Below are 18,303 nucleotides of genomic sequence, written 5' to 3' on the forward strand. Positions count from 1 at the left end.
CTAAATTATTTTCTCTGTATCTAGAAAATTAAAAATTTGACACTCTAAGGGATTCCTAAAAGTAGAGTAAGAAAGCAATTAATAAATACATGCTAAAATTAAAATAAAAACTTAATTTTCAGTTTTATAATCAGGGGCTTACATTGGTATAATTTGTTAACCCATTCTTTCAATGAACGTTTACTTCAAAGTTTAACATTATGTTCAATCATCTCCAGTAAGTCATTGTTATTTGTTGTTTGTTAAATCCAACAGACTAAAATGGTTTACATTTTTCATGAGACATAGATAATATATTTACATATAAACCTCTTTTATAAATGAATTAAATATATTATATTCTATGTGTTTAAAGAAAATTGTAGAGAAACTACTATACTCAATTACCATAAATTTATTATAACTAAAGAAATATAGGCTGATTTTACCTGTTATTTAGACACTTTCAGAGAGGCTCTATTACCCTATAGGATAACAGTGGAAAAGGCATTTGTCTATGATAATGCTGCATAGAAAAGGTCATGAAATATGTATGGGAAAGTTGAAAAATCATGTATGTATGAAATATAATATAATTTTTACTATATGGTAGATTGCTGGTTGACCTTAAATTGGAAAATCTAATTCAAAATAAAAAATAAAGCTATGATTTTTAGGGAAAATTTCTAAGGAATTATTTATTTTCTAGTCTATTTAACTTTATTTTAATCATATGATAAAGTCCCATTATGCTTTTCAAGGAGATACGGAGCCATGCAAATTTGTAAAAATAATGATTAATTTCTTTCTGGTGCCAGGGTGACACAAGGGCCAATGCTAAGGGATGAACCCCAGAGCCACGACCGCTAACCATTACTGAAGCAGTGTTTTTATAGAGCACTTTTCCAAAGGGACAGCATATGTCACGGAAGTAGTATTCCGTTTGTTACATATTACGTAGGAATACAGCACAACTCAGTTAAAAGAAAGAGATATTTAGCAAACAAACAATCGTTAAAACCTAACAGACCACCACTAAAAGTTACACAAAGAAATAATCGTTAAAGCCTAACATAGCACCGCTCAAAGTTACACAAAGAGACAATTGCTAAAGCTTAACAGACCACCACTTAAAGTTACATTTTGATCCTACAGAAAAATATTAAACTTAAAGTCACATTTCTTTACCTTAAAACTGGAGGTGGGGGTGGCTGCCTTACTCCACCTTACTAAAAGTTTTGCAAGCAAATATAACAGAAAGTATGAGCAAATTGGGCGTATACTGCCCTCCTTGAGCAGAGCCAGGTTCTTATCTCCTTCGGCCAATGCTAGCCTGCGGCTCTGAAGGTCACCAAACAGGACGCCTTGTAAGTTAGGGAGACTTCAAAATTAAACTATACGCATTTATAAAAAGCAAAAACTTCTTGTCCCTTTCAGTTGCATTGTAGAAAATAATACCTAACAGAAATGTGATAGTTCTATATCAGATGAAAATAAACTTTCATTTGATTGGTTTTAGCTAAAACTAGGATTTTAGAAAGCAATATGCTATTGTGCGTTCTTGCCACCTTTTTGTGCCTGTACAATTTACAATCATTGACAAATGGTTTAATTTCTTATACCTCATTTATATACTCCATGATGATAGTTGATACCATTAATAACTCAACTGACTACTTTGATTAGTTCATCTCATAAATGTATTAGTGATTAAGAAATATTAGTAAACATTGTTTCAATTAAACTTGCATTATGATAACTATGACAAGCGTTTACAGTAATTCTGGAACGGTGCAGAAAAGCAAGTTTATAGTAGGTTTAGTTATGTTTTTGGAAATTCAAATATGTGATGGCCTTAGTTAGATGAGGAGTACCATGAACATTACAATTCTAGAGGTTGATGCCTAGACATTTTGGAGCCAAATTAGCCAAAATCCTATTTGTAGTTCGAAGAATTAAAAGAGTTTTTTCATTAATAGCACAGCATGATTCCTACACCCAATTATACCATATTAATTCTTTATAGTGCTTCTTTAGAGTGTGATTGTAGCCAATTATGTAAACATATTTTGCCTCACTCTACCCCAACTAAATGAAAGTTTCCTAGTAAAGTGGGCTTGACTAAGTTCATCTTTTATACATTTTGATTATTGGTTCTTAGTAAATATTTTTATAACCACTATTTATGTAAGTAAATGAAGAAATTATTGCATTTTAGAAAATCTAGAAATGAGCTTACATTTTGTCATTGATATATTTATCTAGCTCTTATACATAGAGATATCTATAAAATCATAAAGGAAGTTCACATGCTATATACATAGGATACTTTTTCTTATGAATAGAGCACTCCTAAAGTTTGTCTTATTCAGCTTATAACTATAAATTATAATTATATAATTGTAATCATACAATTATAACTATAATCAGATTGATGTCTCATTTCCAAAATAGTTGTGTTAGAGACATTTTAAGAGATGAAGACTTTTCGTGTATTTCTTATGATTCAAATGCATTATAAAAGGTCCTGTAGCGTCAATGACCTTACTGTCTAATTTATTTTTCTAATTTAGACTAGATCATTTTTTGACAGTTAATAGAATAGAAAAAATGCTAGAATTGAACATTATACTTTTGAAAAATGAAATTTGAGAATTGTCGGACTGTGCATTTAAGGAGGATTTGGTGGGCCCACCAGATGTAACTTTCCTGGAGGGGTTAGCTAGATATTTCCCACGGATTTCCTTAAAAGGTCTGCTGAGTCTTCTTTGCCCCTGCGTGGAAAGTTGAGAAATTCCAAAGAGATATTTCTGAAATTCATGTCTTGGTACCGACATGATATTCCCTTCATATTTAATTGGCCTACTTTCTCCCTTGTAAAATCACAGGCCGAAATATGGACTCAATCAAATTCTTTTGCCCAGAGGAATCCCAGCACCAAAGATTACAAAGACAAGCTTCCTCTCTGCCAAGTGTATTTACATCTTAAAGCCAAGTGAGCCAAGCTAGCTTGCAAAACCTTTTATTCTGGCTTTAGCTTTTAAATAGTAAACTAAGAGAATCTACCTTCACTGCTAGCCTACAGAGACTTCCCAGCCCCCAAAGAGCAGTCCAACAAGTTTTTAATCTTTTGTTATAAGATCCCCTTTCCAACTGAGCCTCGCCAGTCATTTGTTATGGAAATATTACACTCCCGCCTTTTGTCCATGTGAAAACTTCGTCCACACCCTAAGACTGGTTTTGCCCTATATATACGCCCAACATGGAGATTAAACTTGTCACACATCTGCCAGAAATGTGTCTCCCCATACAATTTATTTGTGTGGTTTCTCATTTCTCGTTTTCTTCAATATTATCCCTTTGCCATTCATGTTCACCCACTTCCCTTTTGTGCAGGGTATCCCCACACTAGAGTTGCTGGGACACAAGTCGCTCCCAGCAGAGAATATATTCACCTTTTCTTGTTACCATATTTGCCAGCGTATAAGAGGACCGGGCATATAAAACGATCCCCTAATTTTGCACTTAAAGCATAGGATTAGTCCTATATTCGCTGTATCAGACAGAACGTTCCTGTGCTGCATATGTTCCTGTGCTCATGTACCACAGTGAGCCAATCACAAAGCAAAGGTTCAAAGGTTACACTGTAATAGACGTCCTCTCTGACTCTGGCCAATCTGAGCAGGCTTTTTACAGTGTAGATTTGGGTCTAGAAAATTGTCTAATTTGCATGCATCAAAATCCTGCTGGGATTGGCTGAGTTAGAGAGGCAGTCCGAGCAGCCTTGCAGTGATTGGTGCAGGATCGAGTTGGAAAATTCATTTTGTGGCAATATTCAGACAATTTTCATTTAGCGGCATATTGAAACATTTTTCGGGATATACTCGGCGTATAAGACGACCCCAATTTTCGGTTGACTAATTTTTGTTTCAAAAGTTGTCTTATACGCCGGAAAATACGGTATTTGTGATAGAGAACATACATTTTTAGATATTTTTAAAAAGAAGTTGTAACCTAATAGGTGGAAGGTCTGAAGATTTTTCAATAATCTCTTACCTTCTGTCCAAAATTCCCTGCATAACTTATTGTCAACATCCCCCACCAGAGTGGTACAATTGTCCTAATAGACGAATCTACACTGACACAGTACTGTTAATTGAAAATTCATAATTTATATTACAATTCACGCCTGAACAAATGATTTGCTTCTCTACTGGTTTTGAATCAAACCTGGTGGTGGTTGCTCGTGCTTACACCTTGCTCTGCTCAGGATTCACTTTTAGCAGTGTTCTGGGACCAAATGTGTCATCCAGGATTAAACCCAGGTCATAACATTCAAGGTCTTTACTCACTATACTATTTTTCTGATTCTCCTACAATGGACAAATAGGTATGCATGCATTTTTATGTTGTCAGAAAATGTTTTCACTGCCGCAAAATCAGCTGTGGTTTGACATTTTCATATGGCTATACATTTTGAATGTGTATTTATCAGTTACCCTTGAAAACAAGTGGTTCTTTTTCATTTGATAACTTAGAAATCTACCTAATTACCCTAGCTCTCAATAAGTCAGGATTATTATTTCACAGTGCGTATAACATTTTCATAGATTTGTGTTTCCTGGAATATCATATAGTTAAAATCTTATGGTATGTAGTTCTTTAAAATAGGAACCTTAGGGATATGAGGAATGAGTTAGCATTAAAATCACCTGTTTTATGAGAGGAAGACCAAAAGTCTATGCCTGGTGCTGTCCAAGAATCACATATGAAGAGTGTGAGCAACACCAGATGTATGCTCTCTTGTCATCATAACAACAAAGGGAATAGAAAAATATATTAAATTGAATTGGCAAATTTTAATCATTTAAGCTTTCTCTATATTAATTAATATTTTAGTAAATCCCAGTGCTACAACTGCAGCAGCTCTTGGACACTGAAATACCCAGAAACAAAAGAGATGAGGTTTGAAAAGATCAACCCATGATATAAAGCTTACCACAAAGAGTGGTGAGTCCAATTAGAGAAATAACTATAACAACGATCATGATCATGGTAATGAGTGAGAGAAATAAAATGCCTGTCTTGAGGACAGGCAGGGGATGGCTGAAGAGAAAGATGGGGGTATTGGTGGTGGGAAGGTTGCAATGGTGAAGGAGAGTGTACTTTCTTATGACTAATCTCTTAAATTTGATACTTTTAATTTTCTTTTATAGATGAGGAAACTACAGATTAATATTATTCAAGACTATAGACTTCAAAATATTACTAAGATATTATGCTGCTGAATCTAGTGAACAAATGAGTATCATTCAAATTGGCTATTTATTTATAGATTATTTATAATATCATGGCAGAATTGTCATAATACTACATATAATAAAAATGCAATTCAATATAGAATCATTTAAAAAAGAAATAATGCATAACAACCTCAGTAAATAAAGACAAACGTGATAAAGTATAGGAGTTCCCAGCATGCATCCTATATCACCACCCTTAGCCACCTGGTGTGCCAATTGAAATAGGCCCATTTTAAGTTTAGATTATTGTAAGAATCTCTTGATTCTTTTGTTGTTGACTTTGGCTTGGGTATTTATTTAGATCTGTCCTTTTTTATCTCCACCAATGCACCTGAGGCCACTAGACTCCTGGCTCTCATCCTCTATTTTCTCAATTTTATAGAAAAAATATAGAAATATAAGGTAAAACAAAATAATTATTGTCTCAATGTTCAATGAAAAGGCAGGAACCCCTATCAAGAAGATAAAAATGAGGGGTGGCAGTTGTTTTGTATGTTTGCTTGCTTTTTTTGCATGTTTTGTTTTGTTTTGCATAGGTGCAGCAATATTGGGTAAATTAGAAAGGAAAATACATTGGCCTTAATAAACAAGGTGCCCTAACCCATGAAGCATTCTGTTATAAGACCAACTACAGGCTCCAAGCATATTAATTGTCTAACCCCAAGGACTTTCTTCATGATCTAAGGCAAAGTTTTTATTCATGGTTGTTGCAGTTAGGCTTCTGTAATTAGTAGAAAAAACATGTTTAGGTGTACTTTTATATGACAAAGGTCAAGAAATTTATTTAATTTAAATACAAACAATTGATATGAGCTACTGCCTTCATCGAAAAAGATTGGAGAGAAATAAAAAAGTATTAGTAGCATAATATTTTCTCTGTCATATATCTGTGCATTCATCATGAAATTCTAGGTCTATTATTGTAGTAAGGGATTGGTTCTAGAGGCCAGTTCTTTTACTGTACTAAGTACATACCACTTTTTTATGTTAAAAGACCAGAGTTACACCTTTTTAAATAAAGCAATATATCCAAATTAGAAATCCAATTTTATCTAGAGTAGTCTATACTCTGAGGTCACACTTGGTGGTGCATGAGGAATCATACAGGGTAACGGGGATTGAACCAAGGTAGGCTGAATGAAAGCCAAATGCCCTATCCACTTTAATATTCCTCTCATGTATTTTTTAAATATTTATGTTTTGATATCTGAGCTACACTAAATGGTATTCATGGATCCTTAGTATTCTGAAGTTATACTTTATTTTCAGTCTTCTAAACATAAGCAATAGATTTTCTTGCATGTTTTGACTTAATCATGTTGTAGTTCATTGTGTTCTGGGATATTATACAGGCTTGTCATTGTATTTTTATTCTACTCGAATGTTTAAATTCATCATATAAAAACACTTTTAGGGGTCAGAGTAATAGTATAGCAGGTGGGATGCTTGCCTGTTATGCACCTACCTCAGTTAGGAAGCCTGATACCTCACAGTTCCAGTTATCTCCAAAAGTGATCCTTGAGTGCAGAGACAGGAGTAAGCCTTGAGGACTACAGAACTTGGCTCCACAAAAAAAGAAACAAAATAAATAACAATATAAACATTTAATAAAAAAGTATAAAAGTTCAAATATGTGGTATTTTGAAAATTATCATATCCATCCTTTAAAGAGAATTACTTTCCTTTTCATGTTAAGGTTTTCAGTTTTGAAAGCATTTGTATCTGTACCATTTTTCATAATTTCCCCCAACCTTTTATACATGTACATCAACTGATCTAAGGGAATTTTATACTTTGCTGCCTTTTTGTCCCTTTTTCAGTATATACTATATTCTACATAATAATTGTGAAATGCCATTCGGCTATAACTTCAATTTTCCATGTTGTTGAAGCTTAAATGAAGTACTACTTTACATTGTGGGAAGTGACTTCACTTATCCATTCTCATTAGGTTAGGACAGTAGCTCTGTTCCCTGTGTCTAGTATAATCAGTGGCATTATTCGTACTACAAGGATAGAAGCAGATAAAAGCTTGCAAAATTAAACAAGATTTTTCAGTTTATATGTTTTTGTTATCTGCCAAATATTCTCTTGGCTAAAGAAATCTCTGTGGTCTAGTCAGAGAGGACCTCTGTTCACAGTGAGGCTATAGAATAAATGTAGATACAGGAATGCAAGAGAAATGGTGGATGAGGGAACTAATTGATTCTTGGAAAAAGAAAATGTCACTTTCATAGCAGCACACATAATTTGGATACTAGTGTATTATTTTTATCCTTAATGGGCTATTAAATAATTAATTTCAGAAATGTCTACTCTACTAGTAACAAAATTTACATAATTCTTTTCTCTTTTTAATTTTTCAGGCTTTTACATGTTCAGCTCAAGTCCTGCCACTGGGTGTTTTACTATTTAGGAAAATGTTTCTTACTTGCTAATGAGTATGCAAATCATCAATGATTTTGTTGACTGCTGGGCAACACAGTATTTAGCTCAACAGGTTTGTGGTAGGGTTTAGCAATTGTAAACATTCTTAAAATATATTAATTAAAGTATACAAAAATACTAATATCTATGATAGTAACATTGTGTTTTAGGTTGCCCAGAATTACTTTCCACTTTGTATTATGGTTTTTAGTTTTGAACATAAATGGCTTTTCTCTCTACTAGCTCCATCTTCTAACCATGAATTTTAATAATTCTGAAGGGATTCTGTACTTCTGCTGATTTTGAGTGTTTTATGACCAGCGGATTTCAATTCTCAGTGAACATCAAATAAAATTGCTTGTCTCATCAGCTAACTGATGAAACTTAAGAGCAAAGATCTCACTCTGTATTAATTAAATGCTTCCTATCTTTAAATGCATCAATATGTTTGATTCAATTCATCCAACAAGATTCAGTTTTTCAGTCTAGTATCTTCAGCTAAAAGTTTTGAAAAAGTAGGAAAAATACCTTACAAAAGTCAAGTGACAAATAATGAGTCTCAAAACATGTGGAAGATATTCTTGGGAATATTTTTTCTTAATGTGATATTTAAAATGTATGTCACCAGAAATGTCTAGTGGAAAGGTAGCATAGTATTACATATATTTAGTTATATTTAATTTTTATGGCCTTTACATGTCCAAATCAATTAATTTAGCATTGAAGGTAAGATTCTTTAATTTCTTATTTAGGCACATTTGAGGGATAGCAGAAGACCAGTTGGTCAGTATAATTATCTTCAAACCACTTGGGTATATATTAAATAAAGAATATGGAAAAGGCAGTGAGAGTAATTTGTTCACATATTTCTATCCACATTGCTGATAATCAAAAAATATATAAAAGTAAAAAGAACAATAATCCCCCCACAAATATGAAAAAAAAATCAACATTTTAAGACATACTTAATTTCCCTGTGAATAAAGTGTCATTTAGGACAAAATATTTCTACAGGTCAGTAGGTACTAGTGTTTAGGACAAATGCCTCCCTAAAATGCACAGGGCTTAAATACAATTCACCCACATCATACGGTCCCTTGTGTATTACTGGGTGCAAATCTGAATTCCCATTAACATCCGTAGGTGAGGTCCTGGAGGTTTAAAGCACCCCTAAGTGACCTGAATAATCCCTAGTACCATAGGTCCCTTATTGACCTGCCAGCCTGTTGGCTGAGAACTTAAAGTGAGGCCTTAAGCCTCTTGAGCATTGCTTGGAACCCAGCAACACCCAGCTGCAAAAGGCTATTTCTCTCTTCTCATCATTGTTTTTTGTAAATGTTCTTTGTATAATGAAACTAAATCAAATATTCATGCACTGCAAGAATAGCAATTATAATTCACTATAAAAATTATAAACCAGGTTAATTGGGAAAATTTTTTTCAAGGTCATAGACAATTCAGCATTGAGATGAAAAAACTGATTTGCTACTGTTATTTTTAGTCTTATATGTAGAGCAAAATATACCTTTTTTATTTAGTTAAAAATGAAGCTTATTTGAAATAGTTATGCCAAAATATTCATTAGTCAATCATGCTAATAAAAATAGAAACAGTATTTGAAAGGGTCTATGAGTATGTATAAGCAGTTTTAGAATACTTATTTATATAAGAATAATCTGATTTTTTGTCTGCTTTAGTGGCTCTTTCGCACTTTTTGTTCTTGTAGGTGTTTTTTTCATATTTCTACAAAGATTATAGCTTGTATATTTAAAATATGTTGAGCGAATAGTGTAGATTAGGCTCTAAATTTTTGGGGGGGCCACACCTGGCTGTGCTCAGGGGTTACTCCTGGCTTTGCACTTAGAAGTCGCTCCTGGCAGACTCTGGGGATCATATGAATCTGTCCAGGGTTGTTTGCATGCATGGCAAGTGCCCTACCACTGTGCTATTGCTCTGACCCAAACCTTAACTTTTCATGTGCAAACCCAGATTCATCTTCAAGCCTCACCAGGATTGATCCCTGGGGATAAAACCAGAAGCAAAATTTAAATACCACTGGCTATGACTCCAAAGCCTCCATTCCCCAAAAACTTTGTATATATAATTGATATTTCCATGACAAATTCATTTTCAGAATGAAAAACTTATTGTACAAAGATGGGAAAACTTTCACATATTTACTCAGTCTGAAATAAGAATGAAATATATGTAATGTTTTATGAAATTAGAAAGAAAATATTTATTGAAAAACATATTTAAACAAAGGTAACACTAAAATATTTTACTTCTATTAATTTTCAAATTGAAATATCAACAGGAAGAATAACAAGAAATACCAACACTCACACAGCACCATCTAGATGATAATTATTTTTCTTTGCTTGTTTTTGGCCACACCTGATGACATTCAGGGGCCACAACCACTTTGACAAAATATACATAGCCAAATGCTCCTTTACATCCAAGCAAATACAAAAAACTACAACAACCACTTTGACAAAATATACATAGCTAAATGCTCCTTTACATCCAAGCAAATACAAAAAATATCTGTACATACTTCAACATTTCACCTCTGTAATTTTTTCACATTTTACCTTAAGATATTTATGAAATGTTTAATACACATTTAGGACATCTAGAGAGCACTTCTCCATGTTTTACTGGCTCTACTCAGCTCCATACTCAACAAATAATATTATTGGCATATTACACAAATAATTCATTGTTTGCAACTTTCTGTAAATTTTTTTTGGGGGCCACACCCGGTGACGCTCAGGAGTTCCTCCTGTCTATGTGCTCAGAAATCGCTCCTGGGTTAGGGGACCATATGGAACGTCAGGAATAGAACTGTGATCTGTCCTAGGCTAGTGCACACAAGGCAGATGATTTACCGCTTGTGCCACCGCTCTGGTCCCTATATGATAATTTTAAGTGATTTGGGTTGTTTTATGACATATATATACATATATAAACATATATATATATATATAAAGCCACTAAAATTTTATTAAGAAATTTTTAATACTTCGGGTATTCCAAAAATCAGCCCACAATGCAAATGCGAAATAAGACAAGACAAGACATACATATAAATATCAGTTGTGTATCTTTATCCACTTAACTCTACAAATGAAAGAGTATAAAAAATATTTTTACAGGGCCAGAGTGTGGTGCATTGATAGGGCAATTTGCCTTGCACACGGCTGACCCAGGATAGACTGCAGTTTGATCTCCTGGCCTTCCATATGGTCCCCCAAGCCAGGAGCAATTTCTGAGCGAATGCCAGGAGTAACCCTTGAGCATCACCTGGTGTGGCCTTCCAAAAATTTACAAAACATTGCAAGCAATGAATTTATTTGTTGGGTATGGAGGTGAGTAGAGCCAGAAAAACATGGAGAAATGCTCTCTAGATGTCCTAAATGTGTATTAAACATTTCAGAAATACCTTAAATGTGAGAAAATTACAGAGGTGAAATGTTGAAGTATGTACAGATTATTTTTTTTTTCATTTGCTTGGGTGTAAAGGAGCAATTGGTTATGTATATTTTGTCAAAATGGTTGTTGGCAATGTTTACCAGACTACAGTGCTATTTAAACAGATGCCCCTGGTGTCAATAGCCTTAAACAACCCTATAAGTGTACTGAAAATTAAGAATAAATAGCTACAGGATAATAATGTTACAGCCAATTTAGTGCATTATAAAAATTAAATTGCTAAAAATCAATCAAAAAATCATAGAGTGAATTTTTAGGCTTATTGAAGTATAATATCTCAACATTATTGATTATTTATTTCCTTTGGATATACACCTAGACGTCTGATTGCTAAATATAAGTAGATACATTTTAACATTTTGTTTAATTTTTGAAACTTTTCCATCACTGTAAATATTTATATCTTAAAAATTTGGTGGACTATTATTTCCATATTTGTTCTTGACCATCCTGTAAAAAATTATAGGTGATACATACACAAGTTTATTTATATTTTCTATTTATCTCGATTGATTTCTTTCTCATACCCATACTTTATTTTCATTGCTTTACATTATAGAAAAAGTGAGAAAGTATAAGCTTCTGCTTTTAGATTTTTTTCTTAAGATTATTTTGACTATTTATGATCCTTTGAGATTTTTACATACATTGTAAGATTTTAAGATGATCTATTATATATAAAAATAGTAAATTTTATCAGGATTTCATGTACTCAATGTATACATTGCTTTAAATAAGCATTTTAATTATATAATTTTTTCATTTCATTAACACAGAGCACATTGCCATTTATTTTGTCATTTTAATTTATTTCATCAATGCCTAATGTTCTATGTACAATTTTTTGAATCAATAGAAAATTTATTTCTGTTTTATTCTTCTTGATAGATGTTATTGATTTTTTTTTATTTGGGGGGACCATACCTGATGGTACTCAGGGGTTACTCCTGGCTCTGTGCTCAGAAATAACACCTGGCAGGGTTAGGGGCTCATATGGAATACCAGGAATCAAGTTTGGGTCAGTCCTAGATAGGCTGAGTGTAAGGAAAACTCTCTGTGCTATTATTCTAACCCCCTTGTGTTATTAATTTTTCATTTTGCTAATCATCAGTGTATAAAAAACAAACATCTGTATATTAATTTTGTCTGACTCAACATTATTGAATTTGCCTGTGATTTCTAATTGTATTTTGGGAGAGATTAAGTTTCCTACATATAACACCTCATCTGCAAATACAAATATTTGACATGATAAAACTGTGAAAAATAATTCATTTTTTTAGCTGCTTTCTCAGCATCTTACAATTTAAAACCTTACTAACAAAGTCTGATGTTGTATTAATTAAATTATTAAGAGTCCTTTATGGGGGTGAATGATGGTGGATGGATGGTGAGGCCTTACTTAGCCAGGCCAGGCGCCTGCACCGTCTTTGACCTGGCGGGTCTGTGGGTTCAGGTGAGGAAATGACCCACGGCAGTCATGAAGTTTCAGGATAAATTCAGCTTTATTACAAGGTAACCCAGCATGTGTGGCTTCTAAGCTAATCAACCTCTGCATTAATCCTGTTTCTGAACTCTCTGCCCTGCTGAGCCTCTCTCACTGAATTTTCCTTTTGTTGCTGAATCTCTCTCACCCCTGAGGCAATTCCTTAAATTACCAATCAGACCCTTTTCAATATGGGAGGGTCTCCCTCTCCAGTGAGATACCCAGGAACTTTGGGAGAAGGGTAACATCTGATATTAAGGGACTGGAGAGATATTACATTGTTAGGGCAACTTGCCTTGCACGTGGCTAACAAATGTTCAATAACCGTCATCACACACAGTTCCTAGAACACCACTAGGCATAACTCCTAAGTGCAGAGCCAAGAAAAACCACTGAGCAGTGCCGGGTGTGATCCAAAAACAAAAACCTAGTTTGGGCACTAAGAAAATGATGTGTTTTCTGTTCCTGCCTTAATTTTATGCTTAATCTTTCCAAAAGTACTTTTAAAGAATGAAAAATAAATTTGAGGGGCTGGGGAAATAATACAACTGATATGCATGCTCTTGCTTCATAGGGGACTAACCAAATTCAATGTCCAGCATCATATACATGGTCCTCTAGTTCTGCCATTGTTGACTGAGGCCCAAAACAACCCAAAGAAAGAAAAATTAACATGTAGAAATCTAGACTCAAGATTTTGTCATCAGTCACCATTGTCTGTTCTATGAGATTACCAAGAAGTGGGGAAGAGTGTGAAGAAAAAGTAATATAAGACATTGATGGAGGGTCTTGGGTAACTTGAATTATAGTAGGTGTTAAATATCTTTGCACTTATGAAATACATTTCGTTTGACCATCTGTACAATACTTCAGAGGTAATGTTGAATTTGGTCTACTGATCTATTGTTGAAGCAGTTTTATAAAAATGTTCAAGCATACTGGACTATGATTTGGTTTTCTTATTGTACCATTGTCTGTTTTTTGACATCAGAGTAATTCTACTTCATGAAATAAATTTGGATGTATTTGTTCCCTTCTAGCTTCTTTATAGAGGAGATTGAGAAAAATTGGTATTCTTCAAATGCTTTCTTTGGGTGGTGGCATACCTACCAGTGCTGAGGGATTACTTCTTGTCTCTGCTCAAGGATCAATCACTCTTGGCAGACTTGGGAAACTATAGGTTGCTGGAGTTCATGCCCTAATCAACTCTTTGCAACGTGAGCATCCTACTCATAATATCATCATTCAGCCTCAGTTCTTCAACTTTTTGATAGAATTCATCAGTGAAGTCATCTAATTTAGGGATTGTTTCTGTTTTCTGTTTTCACTTTAAGATTTTTGACTAATGACTCAATTTACTTATTCAGAACTGGTCTATTTATTGTGGGTATTTTTTTCCTTCATGATTTAGTTTTATGTGCCCATTGGTATGAACATTTCATCATTTTTACTATCTGTAAGAGTCATTCAGATAGTTTCTGGACTTCCTGCAAAGAGAAAATTTTCCTGAGTATAAATATATAATTGGTATGTCCTTTCTAAGGACCTTTCTAAGCTTTGATTTGGTCATATCAGATTTATTCTTACTATGTAGCTGAATGTTCTCAAATTGATTATTAGAATAAACATTCAGTTCTTATTTGGCTTCAGTAAAAAAAATTAAATTCAGTATTTATTTGCCAAAAACCCATAACATAATAAACATTTATGAAAGAGATCAATAAAGTGCATTCCAATGGGCAATTTTAATTTAGTTAATTAGGAATTCCTGCCAAGAAGAAAGAAAATTATAGATTTGTCTCCTAGTCCAAAGAAACAATTGATAGGTCATCAGAGTTTTACATTTTTTTATATTTCTGTTTTAATATCAGAATTTCAACATTATATTTAATGCCCACAGTAAAATTTGTTTAAAAATATATATATTGGTTTTGGGGCCACACCCTGTGACGCTCAGTGGTTACTCCTGGTTATGCACTCAGAAATTGCTCCTGGTTTGGGGGACCACTGCTCTGGCCTCTGTTAAATATATTTTTAAAACTTATTTTATCCAGACAGTGAAGATTTCAGTATGAAGCAAAATGTCTTTATGAACTCATTAAATAATAATAGTTCACAGGTTAATAATTATTTAAAAGCTCATAGGGGCCAGAGCAATGGCACAGTGGTAGTACGTTTGCCTTGCACATGGCTGACATAGGACAGACCACAGTTCTATCCCGCAGTGTCCCATATGGTCCCCCAAGCCAAGAGTGATTTCTGAGCACATAGACAGGAGTAATCCCTGAGCCTTATCAGGTATGGCCCCCCAAAAACTCATGAATCTACTTTAAATATTATTTTGTTAATAATTTGATAGCCATAATTATTTTGGGGTTCTGAGCCATACCTGCTATTTTCAGTGTTTATTACTAGCTGAGTGAAATGGTGTCACTTTTGGTCCAGTATTGTTGGGGATTGTTCAGGGTCTCTGACTGAAAATAGATGTTTAATTCTATTGCTTTTACTTATTAAAACCTATTGATTTAATCCTAACCCAAATAGTTACTTTTTTAGACACAAATAAAATATATATTTTGTCTGCTTCTTAAAATATTATCTGTCATGTCTGCTTCCTACAAAAAAGCTTTTATACATGATATGAACATTGAATGATTTAAATGTAAAGCTATATCAACATACATAGTCAACTTTAGAGGTTTAGAAAATATACAGTGTCTAAAGCAAATTATTATAGAATCATTAAGTTTTCTTTATATTCTGTGAATAATATCTAATATATTTAATCATAGATGTGGCATTTAATTTTGATCTAGCACATTGCATAAACATCTGGAGAGTTAAGCATCATATAATATTATTTTGACTTTAAATATTATGCAATTGTGATTCATTCCACTGGAAAAAAAATATCTTCTGGCATTTGATTAGGAGCCTATCAATATGATTTTTGTTATAGGATAATATAATATAGGATAATTACTTTAATAAAAGTAGAGTAACAAATAACAGAATGGGCAAAAGCAAGTGGGAGAATACTTAAAAGAAAGGTTGGGTGGTCCAGAAAGATAGATCAAGTAATAGTGTAAATATCTAGCAAAAGTGAAGTCTTGAATTTGACTCCAGGCTACATATTGCCTTTGGCAAGCACATTTGGGTATAACACCACTGACTATCTTGCACTGCTGGATTGAGCATTAAACCATAAGTTTGTACCACCAGGTTTAAATCTCTGGAGTTCTCCTGGAGAAGCCCCTACAAAGTTTACTTCAGTGTATCAGCAATGTTTTAAAACATTCTTTTTTTAGGTCATACCCTGTGGTGCTCAGGGGCTACTCCTGGTTTTGCGCTCAGAAGTCACCCCTGAAAGACAAGGGGTACCATATGGGATGCCGACGTTCGAACCAGGTTCTATCCTGTGTTGGCCTCTTGCAAGGCAAACTCCTTATTGCTGTGCCATCATCACTCCGGTCTCTAAAATATTTTTTTAATTATAATCACGTTTTTAATTCAAATTCCTTTTTCATAATGGTGGATACAAGTTCAGTAGAAAAATACTTTTAGTGTTAAATGAAGTAACTTGTTCTTTCCAGTGCAGAGGTATAGGTGAAAATTTCCTATTAATATGTTTCAATGAGATGTAATAAAATATTCAAATACTCATTTATATTTGTACTGCAGATTATCTTAGAAACTATCAAGCTTCTTTTTTCCACTAAACCCATTTCTTTGATAATAAATAATTAAATTTTTTTCCATTTGAGTTATGCATCTTTGAACTCTACATATAAGACATCTCTGTATTTTCTATTAGCATAGAGATGTAGAAGGTTTATAAAAGCCTACAAAATAGAAAGATATTTTCACAATTTTTTCTTTAAATTGAAATATATATGAATATCTAGGTGTTTAGATATTATAATTTAAGTGATTTAAAATTAATTTTATTGCACATTTTCTTCTCATTGTCCTCCTCTACCACATAATTATCACTGAATTTAAGGATACAGATGCACACAGATATGAATACATTGTCTCATTAGGAGCAATAACTACTATTAAGTCCTGAATCTAGTATTTTAATAAACATTTGTACTTTCATTTATATTGACATTAGTGTGCAATTCTAATCCTATACATAACCCTAAGTTAGAGTAAGAGTTGAGAAAGAAAAGCTCAAAACAATTTCTGAGTTTTACTGTTTATTGCATGTTTTATAACTTGTAGATGTCAATTGATCTATTTCGTCTTTTTTAACCTCATCTGAAAGTTTAAAAGAAGTAAAAGAGTATGAGTAATACAGAGATTTATTTTCTTTCTTGACCTAAAACCTATCAACAAATAATTCTTTTCACTCTTAGTGTTGCTTAGCAGGAACACCTGTAATTTAATGAACAAAATTTCTTAGGCTGGCATGAAATCAAGGCAATTTTGAAAATCACAAAAGTGAGGACAAGTTGGACTTTCATTTAAATTCAAGCTATTTGCCTTGAGCATGAAGTACACAAAGAGAAACCAACATAACAAATATGTATGATGAACTTCAGAGAAAAAGTCTCAAGTCTAGTTAGTGGTAACAATTTATTTGATGAATCAGAGAAAAAGTTTTAAGTCTACTCGCAATAATTCATTTATGGTCTATTTTGATGTTAACTTACATAAATTTTTTTAAATGCTAATAAATAGTTTTTTTACACATAATTCTAAAATTTGAGACTGACTTTTTGTGTTTCTATATTTTGCTTTATCTTTTAAGGTAGCTTTACCACATCACTAGAAAATTAAATGTTTACTAACAGTCTATGAAAAATACTATGTGGGGCCCGGAGAGATAGCACAGCAGTGTTTACCTTGCAAGCAGCCGATTCAGGACCAAAGGTGGTTGGTTCGAATCCCGGTGTCCCATATGGTCCCCCCGTGCCTGCCAGGAGCTATTTCTGAGCAGACAGCCAGGAGTAACCCCTGAGCACCGCCGGGTATGGCCCAAAAACCAAAAAAAAAAAAAAAAAAAAAAAAAAAAAAGAAAAATACTATGTGGAGTTTGATTTTCATAATGATAAAAAAAATACTTTGGAAAAAATATAATTTTTGTGTAGCTAATTAAAAAACTGAATAAAAGGCCAGAGGGGTGGCACAGCACTGTTTATCTTGCACACATCTGACCTGGCTTTGATTGCTGGCATCTCATATGGTACCCTGAGTCTGCCAAGGGCGATTTCTGAGAGTAGAGTCAGGAGTAACCCCTGAGCACCACTGGTGTGGTCCAAAATAAAAAAAAGCAAGACAAAACAATAAAATGACACTTTGAGACAAAGTAAATAATTTATCTTTACAGGGATAAAGAGGGGCACATGTTATAGGCTATTATGTTATAAAAATGTCTTAAGTTTATGTCCTAAGTTCATAGTGAAGTAAGTAGGTAGATAGATAAGGAAGCCCCAACACAACCCAATGGCAATGAGTCCTTAGGACATAATAAAGGTTCTTGGGATTTAATAAAATAAAAAGAAGATATTTGAAGAAATTATGTAACTAGCCTTGAAGCTACTAAGTTCCATCTTGGGGACAAAGTACTAATAAGATAAAAAAGCCTTTGTCTTTACCTGGAAC

The sequence above is a fragment of the Suncus etruscus genome, chromosome 6 (assembly GCF_024139225.1).
Source record: "Suncus etruscus isolate mSunEtr1 chromosome 6, mSunEtr1.pri.cur, whole genome shotgun sequence".
NCBI classification, from domain to species: domain Eukaryota; kingdom Metazoa; phylum Chordata; class Mammalia; order Eulipotyphla; family Soricidae; genus Suncus; species Suncus etruscus.